Source organism: Oncorhynchus mykiss, chromosome 9 (assembly GCF_013265735.2).
Source record: "Oncorhynchus mykiss isolate Arlee chromosome 9, USDA_OmykA_1.1, whole genome shotgun sequence".
NCBI classification, from domain to species: Eukaryota; Metazoa; Chordata; class Actinopteri; order Salmoniformes; family Salmonidae; genus Oncorhynchus; species Oncorhynchus mykiss.
Genome location: NC_048573.1, coordinates 75777205 through 75792855, shown reverse-complemented (window position 1 = coordinate 75792855; position 15651 = coordinate 75777205). Strand labels below are relative to the sequence as shown.

The 15651-nt window shown below is 38.3% G+C and overlaps 1 protein-coding gene across 3 annotated transcripts in view; it reads left to right on the top strand.

Moving 5' to 3' along the window:
• The first annotated feature begins 383 nt into the window (after positions 1-383).
• Positions 384-15651, top strand: part of LOC110531286 (membrane-associated guanylate kinase, WW and PDZ domain-containing protein 1-like) — a 130255-nt gene continuing 114987 nt past the window's right edge. For all 3 annotated transcript variants that reach the window (XM_036989056.1, XM_036989055.1, XM_036989053.1), the window contains exon 1: positions 384-806. The gene's annotated coding sequence lies outside the window, so the exon portion shown is untranslated. The remainder of the gene's footprint in view (positions 807-15651) is intronic.

The following is a 15651-nucleotide window of genomic DNA, read 5'->3' as shown; positions in this document are numbered from 1 at the left end:
TTCCACTCATTCAGGAGTATAGATTACTATAGATACAACCACATGCCAGACCAGAGTTATCATGACCTGATCAGAGAGAAGTGGGATTTTACTCTACCTTTTGCAGTAGAAAACCTCTTTAGCACCTGCCTTCCCTGTCATTTCGAAAAAACACTAGTCTTATTCATAATGAAATGAACACAGTAAGGTACTGCATTTCTAGATATGCAATGATCAGTACACACCGATACAGGTGTCGCTATAGCATAGCACAGTATCCAATCCTCACTGATTGAAGGGAGCATTCTCTTTCTTTCACGCTATGTTCCCTCCCCTACTTGCTCGATCTGCTCTCTCTCTCTCTCTCTCTCTCTCTCTCTCTCCACTCCCCGTTTGTTCCTCGTATCACCGTCTCCGTATTGCCTTCGCCTATGGGGACAGAGGGAGTAAAAACAGTGAATGCGCTGCAATTCTGATGTGTGTTACACTGGTGCCATTAGGCTAATACCGCCCGCGAGCATGGCTACCGCGTCGGAAAGTCAGCAGCAGCCGTAGAGACGCTTTCACCGCCGCCCCTACCGCGGCGCGGATCCACTCTTTCTTTCAAATCTTACCAGCTATGTTCATTGTCTATCTGCCTGCGCAGTGCAATGGATTTTTACCTATCTAATGTCATAGAGCACAGCCTGCGGTGACTAGTCAGGCAGCAGTACGCGGCACACCAAGGGACTAATAAATAAGATTGGACTATATATATTAATTATATAGCTGGCGTTAGCTGCAACGAGGAAAAACATCGCGGCAGGAACAAGGCTGGAATTATGAAGGTATGCCGTTGAAGCAAATGTGCATTTTGCAACGTGTTTTTTTTGTTTTAAGGCTGTTTTTGTCTAATTGCCATATGCTAAGTTCCAATTTTCACCATGTATTCAACAATACGCTGTATTCAGAACATGCTGTCGTAATGAAGCGAGCGAGGAGGTTAGACTATGATGTGGTTCATTTATGTCATCGCCTATTGTGCTCCAATACGCTGCATTTGCTCCGCCGATCAGACTCGCCTTTTACTAGTGCTTTTACCCTTATAAGATGTACAATGGGTCCCCTATGCTCTCTGCTGATAAAACTCTCCCCTATGCCGCAGGCTATCCAAATTGAACCGTCTGATGCCTTCAACACATCTGGCCAGGGATTACCAAGCATTTATTTACAATTATTGATACCCCTTTCAACATAACTCCGTGTTGCAATAGCCTGCAGCAGCAGCATATGTGGGCATAGTAATATTGTTTGTCGGTTTTGTCCAAAGGCCTGTGATGGTGGATGAACTGCAGTAGGCATATAGTAGTATATCAGTATAGTAGTTTGACAGTATAGGAGTATATCAGTATAGTGGTATAGCAGTACAGCAGTATAGTAGAATAGCAGTATGGTAGAATAGCAGCATAGTAGAATAGCAGTATAGTAGAATAGTGGTATAGTAGAATAGCAGTATAGTAGAATAGTGGTATAGTAGAATAGCAGTATAGTAGAATAGCAGTATAGTAGAATAGCAGTATAGTAGAATAGCAGTATAGTAGAATAGCAGTATAGTAGAATAGCAGCATAATAGAATAGCAGTATAGTAGAATATCAGTATAGTAGAATAGGAGTATAGTAGAATAGTGGTATAGTAGAATAGCAGCATAGTAGAATAGCAGCATAATAGAATAGCAGTATAGTAGAATATCAGTATAGTAGAATAGGAGTATAGTAGAATAGTGGTATAGTAGAATAGCAGTATAGTAGAATAGCAGTATAGTAGAATAGCAGTATAGTAGAATATCAGTATAGCAGAATAGCAGCATAATAGAATAGCAGTATAGTAGAATAGGAGTATAGTAGAATAGTGGTATAGTAGAATAGCAGTATAGTAGAATAGCAGTATAGTAGAATAGCAGTATAGTAGAATAGTGGTATAGTAGAATAGCAGTATAGTAGAATATCAGTATAGTAGAATAGTGGTATAGTAGAATAGCAGCATAATAGAATAGCAGTATAGTAGAATATCAGTATAGTAGAATAGGAGTATAGTAGAATAGTGGTATAGTAGAATAGCAGTATAGTAGAATAGTGGTATAGTAGAATAGCAGCATAGTAGAATAGCAGTATAGTAGAATATCAGTATAGTAGAATAGCAGCATAATAGAATAGCAGTATAGTAGAATATCAGTATAGTAGAATAGTGGTATAGTAGAATATCAGCATAATAGAATAGCAGTATAGTAGAATAGTGGTATAGTAGAATAGCAGCATAGTAGAATATCAGTATAGTAGAATATCAGTATAGTAGAATAGGAGTATAGTAGAATAGTGGTATAGTAGAATAGCAGCATAGTAGAATAGCAGCATAATAGAATAGCAGTATAGTAGAATATCAGTATAGTAGAATAGGAGTATAGTAGAATAGTGGTATAGTAGAATAGCAGCATAATAGAATAGCAGTATAGTAGAATATCAGTATAGTAGAATAGGAGTATAGTAGAATAGTGGTATAGTAGAATAGCAGCATAGTAGAATAGCAGCATAATAGAATAGCAGTATAGTAGAATATCAGTATAGTAGAATAGGAGTATAGTAGAATAGTGGTATAGTAGAATAGCAGTATAGTAGTATAGTGGTATAGTAGTATGGTAGTATATCGGTATAGTAGTATAGTGGTGTAACAGCATAGTAGTACATCAGCATAGTAGTATATCAGTATAGTAGTATAGTAGTGTAGCAGTATAGTAGTGTAGCAGTATAGTAGTATAGTAGTATAGCAGTATAGTAGTATGGTAGCATATCAGTATAGTAGTATATTAGTATAGCAGTACAGCTGTATAGTAGCGTATCAGTGTAGTTGAATAGCTGTATATCAGTATAGTTCAGTATAACAGTATAGTTCAGTATCGCAGTATAGTTCAGTGTGAGCAGTATAGTTCAGTATAACAGTATCGTTCAGTATAACAGCATTGTGCAGTATAACCGTATAGTTCAGTATAACAGCATAGTTCAGTATAACAGTATAGTTCAGTATAGCAGTATAGTTCAACATACCAATATAGTTCAGTATAACAGTATAGTTCAGTACAGCAGTATAGTTCAGTATAACAGTATAATTCAGTACAGCAGTATAATTCAGTATAACAGTATAATTCAGTATAACAGTGTAGTTCAGTTATACTGATCTATACTATTATACTGTTATACTGAACTACACTGTTATACTGAATTATACTGTTATACTGAACTATACTGTTATACTGAACTATACTGTTTTACTGAACTATACTGTTATACTGAACTATACTGTTGTACTGAACTATACTGTTATACTGAACTATACTGTTTTACTGAACTATACTGTTATACTGAACTATACTGTTGTACTGAACTATACTGTTATACTGAACTATACTGTTTTACTGAACTATACTGTTATACTGAACTATACTGTTTTACTGAACTATACTGCTATACTGAACTATACTGTTGTACTGAACTATACTGTTATACTGAATTATACTGTTATACTGAACTATGCTGTTATACTGAACTATACTGTTTTACTGAACTATACTGCTATACTGAACTATACTGTTGTACTGAACTATACTGTTTTACTGAACTATACTGTTATACTGAACTATACTGTTTTACTGAACTATACTGCTATACTGAACTATACTGTTATACTGAACTATACTGTTATACTGAACTACACTGCTATACTGAACTATACTGCTCACACTGAACTATACTGCGATACTGAACTATACTGTTATACTGAACTATACTGTTATACTGAACTATACTGTTATATTGAACTATACTGCTATACTGAACTATACTGTTATATTGAACTATACTGCTATACTGAACTATGCTGCTATACTGTTATCCTGCATTATACTGTCATACTGAACTATACTCTTATACTGAACTATACTGTTATACTGATAGCAACATAGTTCAGCATAACAGTATAGTTCAGTATAACAGTATAGTTCAGCATAGCAGTATAGTTCAGTATAACAGGATAGTTAAGTATAGCGGCATAGTTCAGGGTAACAGTATAGTTCAGTATAACAGTATAGGTCAGTATAACAGTATAGCCGTATAGTTCAGTATAACAGTATAGTTCAGTATAACAGTATAGCAGTATAGTTCAGTATATCAGTAAAACAGTGTAGTTCAGTATAACAGTATAGTTCAGTATAACAGAATAGTTCAGTATAACAGTATAGTTCAGTATAACAGTATAGTTCAGTATATCAGTATAACAGTATAGCAGTATAGTTCAGTATATCAGTATAACAGTATAGCAGTATAGTTCAGTATAGCAGTATAGTTCAGTATAACAGTATAGTTCAGTATAACAGTATAGTTCAGTATATCAGTATAACAGTATAGCAGTATAGTTCAGTATAGCAGTATAGTTCAGTATAACAGTATAGTTCAGTATAACAGTATAGTTCAGTATAACAGTATAGTTCAGTATAACAGTATAGTTCAGTATAGCAGTATAGTTCAGTATAACAGTATAGTTCAGTATAACAGTATAGTTCAGTATATCAGTATAACAGTATAGCAGTATAGTTCAGTATAGCAGTATAGTTCAGTATAACAGTATAGTTCAGTATAACAGTATAGTTCAGTATATCAGTATAACAGTATAGCAGTATAGTTCAGTATAGCAGTATAGTTCAGTATAACAGTATAGTTCAGTATAACATTATAGTTCAGTATAACAGTATAGTTCAGTATAACAGTATAGTTCAGTATAGCAACATAGTTCAGTAAAACAGTATAGTTCAGTATAACAGTATAGTTCAGTATAGCAGTATAGTTCAGTATAACAGTATAGTTCAGTATGACAATATAATTCAGGATAACAGTATAGCAGCATAGTTCAGTATAGCAGTATAGTTCAATATAACAGTATAGTTCAGTATAATAGTATAGTTCAGTATAACAGTATAGTTCAGTATAGCAGCATAGTTCAGTATAACAGTATAGTTCAGTATAGCAGTATAGTTCAGTATAATAGTATAGTTCAGTATAGCAGCATAGTTCAGTATAACAGTATAGTTCAGTATAGCAGTATAGTTCAGTATAGCAGTATAGTTCAGTATCGCAGTATAGTTCAGTGTGAGCAGTATAGTTCAGTATATCAGTGTAGTTCAGTATAACAGTATAGTTTAGTATAACAGTATAGTTCAGTATAGCAGTATAGTTCAGTAAAACAGTATAGTTCAGTACAGCAGCATAGCAGTATAGTTCAGTATAACAGTATAGCAGTATAGTTCAGTATAACAGTATAGTTCAGTATAACAGTATAGTTCAGTAGAACAGTATAGTTCAGTTTGCAGTGTAGTTCAGTATAACAGTATAGTTCAGTATAACAGTATAGTTCAGTACAGCAGCATAGCAGTATAGTTCAGTATAACAGTATAGCAGTATAGTTCAGTATAACAGTATAGTTCAGTATAACAGTATAGTTCAGTTTGCAGTGTAGTTCAGTATAACAGTATAGTTCAGTTTGCAGTGTAGTTCAGTATAACAGTGTAGTTCAGTATAACAGTATAGTTCAGTATAACAGTATAGTTCAGTATAACAGCACAGTTCAGTATAACAGTATAGTTCAGTATAGCAGTATAGTTCAGTATAACAGCATAGTTCAGTATAGCAGTATATTTCAGTATAACAGTACAGCAGTATAGTTCAGTAAAACAGTATAGTTCTGTATAACAGTATAGTTCAGTATAACAGCATATTTCAGTGTAACAGCATAGTTCAGTATAACAGTATAGTTCAGTATAGCAGTATAGTTCAGTATACCAGTATAGTTCAGTATAACAGCATAGTTCAGTATAGCAGTATAGTTCAGTATAGCAGCATAGTTCAATATAACAGTACAGTTCAGTATACCATTATAGTAGTATATCCGTATGTCAGTATATCAGTATAGTAGCACAGCAGTATATCTGTACATCAGTACATCAGTATAGTAGTATATCTGTACATCAGTATAGTAGTATATCTGTACATCAGTATAGTAGTATATCTGGACATCAGTATAGTAGTATATCTGTACATCAGTATATTAGTGCAGCTGTATAGTGGTATAACAGTATAGCAGTATACTTAAAAAAAAAATATATATTTCACCTTTATTTAACCAGGTAGGCAAGTTGAGAACAAGTTCTCATTTACAACTGCGACCTGGCCAAGATAAAGCATAGCAGTGTGAACAGACAACAACACAGAGTTACACATGGAGTAAACAATAAACAAGTCAATAACACAGTAGAAAAAAACGAGTCTATATACATTGTGTGCAAAAGGCAACAATAACAATATAGTAGTATAGTAGTATATCATTATAGCGGTATAGCAGTATAATTGTATAGCAGTATAGCAGTTTGGCAGTATAGCAGGACAGATAGGTAAAACAGTATTACAGTATTGCAGTACAGCAGTATGTTGTACTATAGCAGTATAGTAGTATATAGTTCTATAGTGGTATGGCAGTATAGTAGCATAACAGTATAGTAGTATAGATCGGTATAACAGTTTAACAGTGTAGTTGTATAGTAGTATAGATCAGTATAACAGTATAGTAGAATAGATCAGTATGGTAGTATAGACCTGTATAGTAGTATAGTTGTATAGATCAGTTTAGCAGTATAGAATTATAACACTGTAGCGGTATAGTAGTATAGCAGCATATTAGTATAGTTGTATAGTGGTATCGTTGTATAGTGGTATAGTAGTATAGCGATATAGATGTATAGTAGTATAGATCGGTATAACAATATAACAGTGCAGTAGTATAGTAGTATAGATCGGTATAACAGTATAGTAGAATAGATCAGTATGGTAGTATAGACCTGTATAGTAGTATAGTTGTATAGATCAGTTTAGCAGTATAGCAGTATAGAATTATAACACTGTAGCGGTATAGTAGTATAGCAGCATATTAGTATAGTTGTATAGTGGTATCGTTGTATAGTGGTATAGTAGTATAGCGATATAGACGTATAGTAGTAAAGATCGGTATAACAATGTAGTAGTATAGTAGTATAGATCAGTATAGCAGTGTAGGAGTATAGATCCGTTTAATGGTGTAGTTGTTTAGATCAGTATATCAGTATATCAGTTTAGTGGTATAGATTAGTATAGCAGTATATCAGTTTAGTAGTATATATCAGTATATCAGTTTAGTGGTATAGATTAGTATATCAGTATATCAGTTTAGTAGTATATATCAGTATATCAGTTTAGTGGTATAGATTAGTATATCAGTATATCAGTTTAGTAGTATATATCAGTATATCAGTTTAGTGGTATAGATTAGTATAGCAGTATATCAGTTTAGTAGTATATATCAGTATATAAGTTTAGTGGTATAGATTAGTATATCAGTATATCAGTTTAGTAGTATATATCAGTATATCAGTTTAGTGGTATAGATTAGTATATCAGTATATCAGTTTAGTAGTATATATCAGTATATCAGCATAGTAGTGTAGATGGTATAACAGTATAGTAGTATAGATCAGTATACCGGTATATCAGTATAGTGGTATAGATGTGTATAGTGGTATAGATTTGTATAGCAGTATGGCAGTATATTAGTATAGTAGTATCAATCAGTATACCGGTATATCAGTATAGTGGTATAGATTTGTATAGCGGTATGGCAGTATATTAGTATAGTAGTATCGATCAGTATACCGGTATATCAGTATAGTGGTATAGATGTGTAGATGAAGTATGAGCATTATGATACAGGCTTTATGTCTGGAAAAGGCTCAGCTGTCACTGTTTCTTACAAATATCTGCAAATGTGCTCTAAGCATGCACTGTATGTGAAAATGTGGAACAGAGAGAGTGTGTATGTGTGTCCAAGTGCATTTGTTTGCAGGAGAGAGAGAGAGAGAGAGAGAGAGAGAGAGAGAGAGAGAGAGAGAGAGAGAGAGAGAGAGAGAGAGAGAGAGAGAGAGAGAGAGTGTGTGTGTGTGTGTGTGTGTGTTTGTGAGTGAGTCAGTGAGAGAGTGAGAGAGTGAGAGAGAGAGCGAGAGAGAGAGAGAGAGAGAGGAGAGAGACAGAGAGAGAAAGAGTGAGAGGGTGAGAGAGAAAGAGAGAGAGAGAAAGAGAGAGAGAGAGGAGAGAGAGAGAGAAAGAGAGAGAGGAGAGAGAGAGAGAGGAAGAGTGAGAGGGTGAGAGAGAAAGAGAGAGAGAGAAAGAGAGAGAGAGAGAGACAGAGAGGGAAAGAGAGAGAGAGAGACAGCGAGAGAGAAACAGAGAGCGAGAGAGAGAAAGAGAGAGACAGAGAGAGAGAGAGACAGAGTGAGAGAGAGAGAGAGAGAGAGAGAGAGAGAAAGAGAGAGACAGAGAGAGAGACAGCGAGAGAGAAACAGAGAGCGAGAGAGAGACAGAGAGAGAGAGAGAAAGAGAGAGAGACAGAGTGAGAGAGAGAGACAGAGAGAGAGACAGAGAGAGAGAGAGAGAGAAAGAGAGAGAGACAGAGTGAGAGAGAGAGAGAGAGAAAGAGAGAGAGAGACAGAGAGAGAGACAGAGAGAGAGAGAAAGAGAGAGAGAGACAGAGAGAGAGATGTAAAAGTCAGTTGGAAGGTTTGATCTCCTGGTTAATTTGTACCCAACATTGCAACACTGGAAGGGTTGGTTCTGTAAGGTTATATCAGAGAAGTGACTGTAGTGAGTAATCATTATTCATAGGTAATCTAGCCTGCATTAATTATCCACAAAATGTGTATAGCATGATTCTGCTGGTGTTTTAACCTAAAACAATCAATGTGTTTAACCATTAAACCATTAAACCATTTAACCATAATTGATTAATCTATTTTTGGGGCCTTACAATATTTTCTTTGGGTGGGGGGGATTGTACACAATGACACATCGTTTGGAATGTATTGTTACCTTGGTGTTCATCACCATACCAACCAATGGGTGATACGTGAGCCGTAACTATGGACACTTACTGTAGGTCTGCCATGTGGTGTTAAAGACTGTCAATCCCTATTGCAGATCGGTAGACAAATTACGCATCATTTGCAATCGAGAGTTTTCCTTGAAGTCCTGTTTTCCTGGACTTCAACAGACGATTTGTCGATGATATCAGTGTCACGCCCTGATCTTAGTTTTTCTTTATTATTTTTGTTAGGTCAGGGTGTGACAAGGAAGGTTGGTTTAGTTTTTGTATTGTCTATGTGTTTTTGTCCTGTCCAGGGTTTTTTGTATATCTATGGAGTTTTGGCGTATTGTCTAGGTATACGTAGGTCTATGGTGGCCTGAATTGGTTCCCAATCAGAGACAGCTGTTTATCGTTGTCTCTGATTGTGGATCCTATTTAGGTTGCCATTTTCCATGTTTGGTTTTGTGGGTTATTGTCTATGTGTAGTTGCATTGTCAGCACTAGTTGTTTATAGCTTCACGTTCGTTTTGTTGGTTAGTTTAAGTGTTCTTTGTTTTAATTAAAGAAGAATGTGTTCCAATCACTCTGCGCCTTGGTCTCCTCGTTACGACGAACGTGACAATCAGTGGTATTTACCAATGAATCTGGATGGCTGGTCTATGTATCTTGGGGTTCCGACACTGTGATGACCGATCAGACGCGAGGGCACTGGAGCGTCATCCTTCATTAGCCAGTCAGCATTTAGCTGCACTCCTCCATCCATGTTGTCTTTCCCGTCCCTTCTATCTGCTCTCTTCTTCAGCAACTATACTCTGCGTTACCTGACCTGCCCTCCTTCGTACTTTCTCTTTTCTTATTTCTCTCCTTCAAAACCATCCCTATACTGGTTCTACCTTACCTCTCTGACGAGCAGCTCTCTCCTGTTTTATACTGGTTCTACCTTACCTCTCTGACGAGCAGCTCTCTCCTGTGTTATACTGGTTCTTCTACCTTACCTTTCTGACGAGCAGCTCTCTCCTGTTTTATACTGGTTCTTCTACCTTACCTTTCTGACAAGCAGCTCTCTCCTGTTTTATACTGGTTCTTCTACCTTACCTCTCTGACGAGCAGCTCTCTCCTGTTTTATACTGGTTCTTCTACCTTACCTTTCTGACGAGCAGCTCTCTCCTGTGTTATACTGGTTCTTCTACCTTACCTTTCTGACGAGCAGCTCTCTCCTGTTTTATACTGGTTCTTCTACCTTACCTTTCTGACAAGCAGCTCTCTCCTGTTTTATACTGGTTCTTCTACCTTACCTTTCTGACGAGCAGCTCTCTCCTGTTTTATACTGGTTCTTCTACCTTACCTCTCTGACAAGCAGCTCTCTCCTGTTTTATACTGGTTCTTCTACCTTACCTTTCTGACAAGCAGCTCTCTCCTGTTTTATACTGGTTCTTCTACCTTACCTTTCTGACGAGCAGCTCTCTCCTGTTTTATACTGGTTCTTCTACCTTACCTCTCGGACGAGCAGCTCTCTCCTGTTTTATACTGGTTCTTCTACCTTACCTTTCTGACAAGCAGCTCTCTCCTGTTTTATACTGGTTCTTCTACCTTACCTTTCTGACAAGCAGCTCTCTCCTGTTTTATACTGGTTCTTCTACCTTACCTTTCTGACAAGCAGCTCTCTCCTGTTTTATACTGGTTCTTCTACCTTACCTTTCTGACGAGCAGCTCTCTCCTGTTTTATACTGGTTCTTCTACCTTACCTCTCGGACGAGCAGCTCTCTCCTGTTTTATACTGGTTCTTCTACCTTACCTTTCTGACAAGCAGCTCTCTCCTGTTTTATACTGGTTCTTCTACCTTACCTTTCTGACAAGCAGCTCTCTCCTGTTTTATACTGGTTCTTCTACCTTACCTTTCTGACGAGCAGCTCTCTCCTGTTTTATACTGGTTCTTCTACCTTACCTCTCGGACGAGCAGCTCTCTCCTGTTTTATACTGGTTCTTCTACCTTACCTTTCTGACGAGCAGCTCTCTCCTGTTTTATACTGGTTCTTCTACCTTACCTTTCTGACGAGCAGCTCTCTCCTGTTTTATACTGGTTCTTCTACCTTACCTCTCTGACGAGCAGCTCTCTCCTGTTTTATACTGGTTCTTCTACCTTACCTTTCTGACGAGCAGCTCTCTCCTGTTTTATACTGGTTCTTCTACCTTACCTTTCTGACGAGCAGCTCTCTCCTGTTTTATACTGGTTCTACCTTACCTCTCTGACGAGCAGCTCTCTCCTGTTTTATACTGGTTCTTCTACCATACCTCTCGGACGAGCAGCTCTCTCCTGTTTTATACTGGTTCTTCTACCATACCTCTCGGACGAGCAGCTCTCTCCTGTTTTATACTGGTTCTTCTACCTTACCTCTCTGACAAGCAGCTCTCTCCTGTTTTATACTGGTTCTTCTACCATACCTCTCGGACGAGCAGCTCTCTCCTGTTTTATACTGGTTCTTCTACCTTACCTCTCTGACAAGCAGCTCTCTCCTGTTTTATACTGGTTCTTCTACCTTACCTTTCTGACGAGCAGCTCTCTCCTGTTTTATACGGGTTCTTCTACCTTACCTTTCTGACGAGCAGCTCTCTCCTGTTTTATACTGGTTCTTCTACCTTACCTCTCTGACGAGCAGCTCTCTTCTGTTTTATACTGGTTCTTCTACCATACCTCTCGGACGAGCAGCTCTCTCCTGTTTTATACAGGTTCTTCTACCTTACCTCTCTGACAAGCAGCTCCCTCCTGTTTTATACTGGTTCTTCTACCTTACCTTTCTGACGAGCAGCTCTCTCCTGTTTTATACGGGTTCTTCTACCTTACCTTTCTGACGAGCAGCTCTCTCCTGTGTTATACGGGTTCTTCTACCTTACCTTTCTGACGAGCAGCTCTCTCCAGTTTTATACGGGTTCTTCTACCTTACCTTTCTGACGAGCAGCTCTCTCCTGTTTTATACGGGTTCTTCTACTTTACCTTTCTGACGAGCAGCTCTCTCTTGTTTTATACTGGTTCTTCTACCTTACCTTTCTGACGAGCAGCTCTCTCCTGTGTTTCCCTACTCTCCTGTTGAACGCGGAATGAGGGACAGCTCAGTTTGTTGAAACGTCTCTGGAAAAAAGTGTTCTATTGAAAATGTTTGGTTACTAGCTACCATTTGAATTTGATTCCCGCAACGTGGTTGGCATCTTGTGCTGGGACCGCTACTATCTGTCCAGGGATCCTGCCTACCAAGGGCCCGAGGAGCTGCTTAGCATAGCAGCTAGCCTAGCTACTAGCTGGCTATCAAAGCTGGCAGGGTTTCCTTGGGGGATTGAACGTAGCCCGCAACACAGTTAGCCCTTGTGGCTGGGACCACGGATTGTCCCGGGCATGTGGATATTTTAAACAAACAAAAATAATTCTACAATCAGTTGTTACAACAACAAGAAAATACCTTCAAGTTTCCAAATACTGATGGATTCAACTAATAAAAGAATGGACGACCTGACCAGAGAGATCCAGGACCTGAAGAAGAATTTTCAGTTCTCCTAGGGTCAGCTCGATGAGTTTAAACAGGAGAACAGCAAGGTGAAAAGCAATCTGTAAGTCATTGAGAGAGGACATCAGTTCTGTGTGCTACTGTTACATGATAACAACGACAGATTAATCAGATTAGGGACAATCAAGGAGGAACAACATGGTTGTGGACGGATTTGCAGAATCTCCACATGAGACCTGGGCCGAGTCTGAGGACAAAGTGAGGGTATCTCTGAGAAACTGAAGATGGACCACAGCCAGATTGAGGTGAAGCGCTCCAACAGGACTGGAAAACCCACCACTGGCCTAGGTGACAGGCCCAGGTGACAGGCCTAGGCCAATACTGGTCAAGTTCCTGAGGTTCAAGGACAAGGTAGGTGTTCTGGAAATAACCAAGAACTTGAGAGGAACGTCAGGACTATCCTGAAGCTGTGCGCCACCAGAAGAGTAGAACTGATCCCAAGAAAGCTGCCGGAGCACGTGGGGACATCCACTATGACAGGCTCATTGTCCACCCTTTCTCCCAGAAGCCTGGAATAAATGAGAACGCCAAGTCTATGGGTTCGTAGCTTCAACCCAGCAACACACACACACACACGCACACACGCACACACACACACACACACACACACACACACACACACCCACACACACACACACACACACCAACTGATTCATCGACTGCTGAATGTACTTGTTTTCTCTTGCTTAGTTTGCTCTTTTCCTTATTATGTCTATCTCTAATAAGCTACCCAGGAACGGGCTGGAAATATTAATATATGTAGCCTTAGAAATAAGGTTCATGAAATCAATAACTTGATAACATCAGGTAACATTCATATATTAGCCATTTCTGAGACTCACTTAGATAATTCCTTTGATGATACAGCAGCATCAATACAAGGATATAACATCTACAGAAAATACAGGAATGCTTATGGGGGAGGTGTTGCTGTATATACTGTATATTCAGAGTCATATCCCTGTAATGCTTAGAGAAGATCTAATGTCAAGTGTTATTGAACTGTTGTGGTTGCAGGTTCACTTGGCACTTCATCTAAAGCCTTTTCTTTTGGGGTGTTGCTATAGGCCACCGAGTGCTAACAGTCAGTATCTAGATAATGTGTGTGAAATGCTTGATAGTGTATGTGATGTGAACAGAGAGGTCTACTTTCTACAGGAACATGGTCATCCACATGTATCGATCACATTTTTACTAATACTGTAGAACTAAAGTGTCACGCCCTAAAAGCCACAGAGAGGTTTATATTCTCAATTTTGGTTAGGCCAGGGTGTGACTAAGGTGGGCATTCTATGTTCATTTTCTATGTTTTGTATTTCTTTGTTGTTTGGCCGGTCTATCGTTGTCTCTGATTGAGAACCATACTTAGGTAGCTTTTTCCCACTGGGTTTTTGTGGGTAGTTGTTTTCTGTTTTTGTGTGTCTGCACCAGACAGAACTGTTTCGGTTGTTCTCTTTGTTGTTTCACTATTCAGTGTTCTATTTTATTAAATAATGATGAACACGTACCACGCTGCACCTTGGTCCTCACCTTCTTCCACCAACGGCTGTTACATAAAGCTGTATCCGTACCCATTGGATGCAGTGATCACAATATAGTTGCTATATACAGGAAAGACACGTTTACAATAGCTGGGTCTAAAATAGTGTATAAGAGATCATACAAAAGATTTAGCTGTGATGTGGATGATGTTAAAAATATTTGTTGGTCTGATGTGATTAATGAGGAGCATCCAGACGCTGCACTTGATGAATTTATAAAATTGCTTCTTCCAATTATTGATAAACAAGAACCTGTTAAGAAACGGACTGTTAGAACTGTTAAGGCTCCATGGATTGATGAGGAATTGAAAAACTGTATGGTTGAAAGAGATGGGGCAAAAGGAGGGGCTAATAAGTCTGGCTGCACATCTGACTGACTGGCTTACTGTCACATTCGTTGTATAGAAGAGACCAAGGCACAGCGTGATGAGAATACATTCTTCCTTTTAATAAACAAAGAACACTTAACAAACCAACGTGACGCTACGCACAACGAGTGCTGCCAAAGGCAACTACACAGACAATAACCCACAAACTATCCAAGGCATATGGCTACCTAAATATGGTCCCCAATCAGAGCCAACGATAAACAGCTGCCTCTGATTGAGAACCAATCTAGGCAACCATAGACATAAAAACACCTAGACTGGAAAAAAGCCCCATAAACATACGAAAAACCCTAGACAAGTCAAAACACATATACCCACCCTCGTCACACCCTGACCTAACCAAAATAATAAAGAAAACAAAGATAACTAAGGTCAGGGTGTGACACTGCAAATTGAGAAATTATGTGACTAAACTCAACAAAAATAAAAAATAAACGGTATTATGAAAACAAGATCAATGATATAAAGAATGATGGAAAACTTTACTTTGGAGTAATTTAAATTACATTTTGGGCAGAAAGACAAAATCAACTCCATCTTTCATCGAATCAATTGGCTTAATCATCACAAAACCATTTGATGTTGCCAATTATTTTAATGATTACTTCATTGGCAAAGTGGGCAAATTTAGACAGGAAATGATTAATGAAAGAAAAGCATTGTAAGTTTGAATTTTGTAAAGTTAGTGTGGGAGAGGTGGATTTTTTTTGTTTTGTTATCGATCAATAATGACAAACCTCCTGGCATTGACAACTTAGATGGAAAGCTACTGAGGATGGTAGCTGACTCTATAGCCACTCCTACTGAGGATGGTGGCTGACTCTATAGCCACTCCTACTGAGGATGGTAGCTGACTCTATAGACACTCCTACTGAGGATGGTAGTTGACTCTATAGCCACTCCTACTGAGGATGGTAGCTGACTCTATAGCCACTCCTACTGAGGATGGTGGCTGACTCTATAGCCACTCCTACTGAGGATGGTAGTTGACTCTATAGACACTCCTACTGAGGATGGTAGTTGACTCTATAGACACTCCTACTGAGGATGGTAGCTGACTCTATAGCCACTCCTACTGAGGATGGTGGCTGACTCTATAGCCACTCCTACTGAGGATGGTAGCTGACTCTATAGACACTCCTACTGAGGATGGTAGCTGACTCTATAGCCACTCCTATCTGTCATATCTTTAATCTGAACCTAGAGGAAGGTGTTTGTCC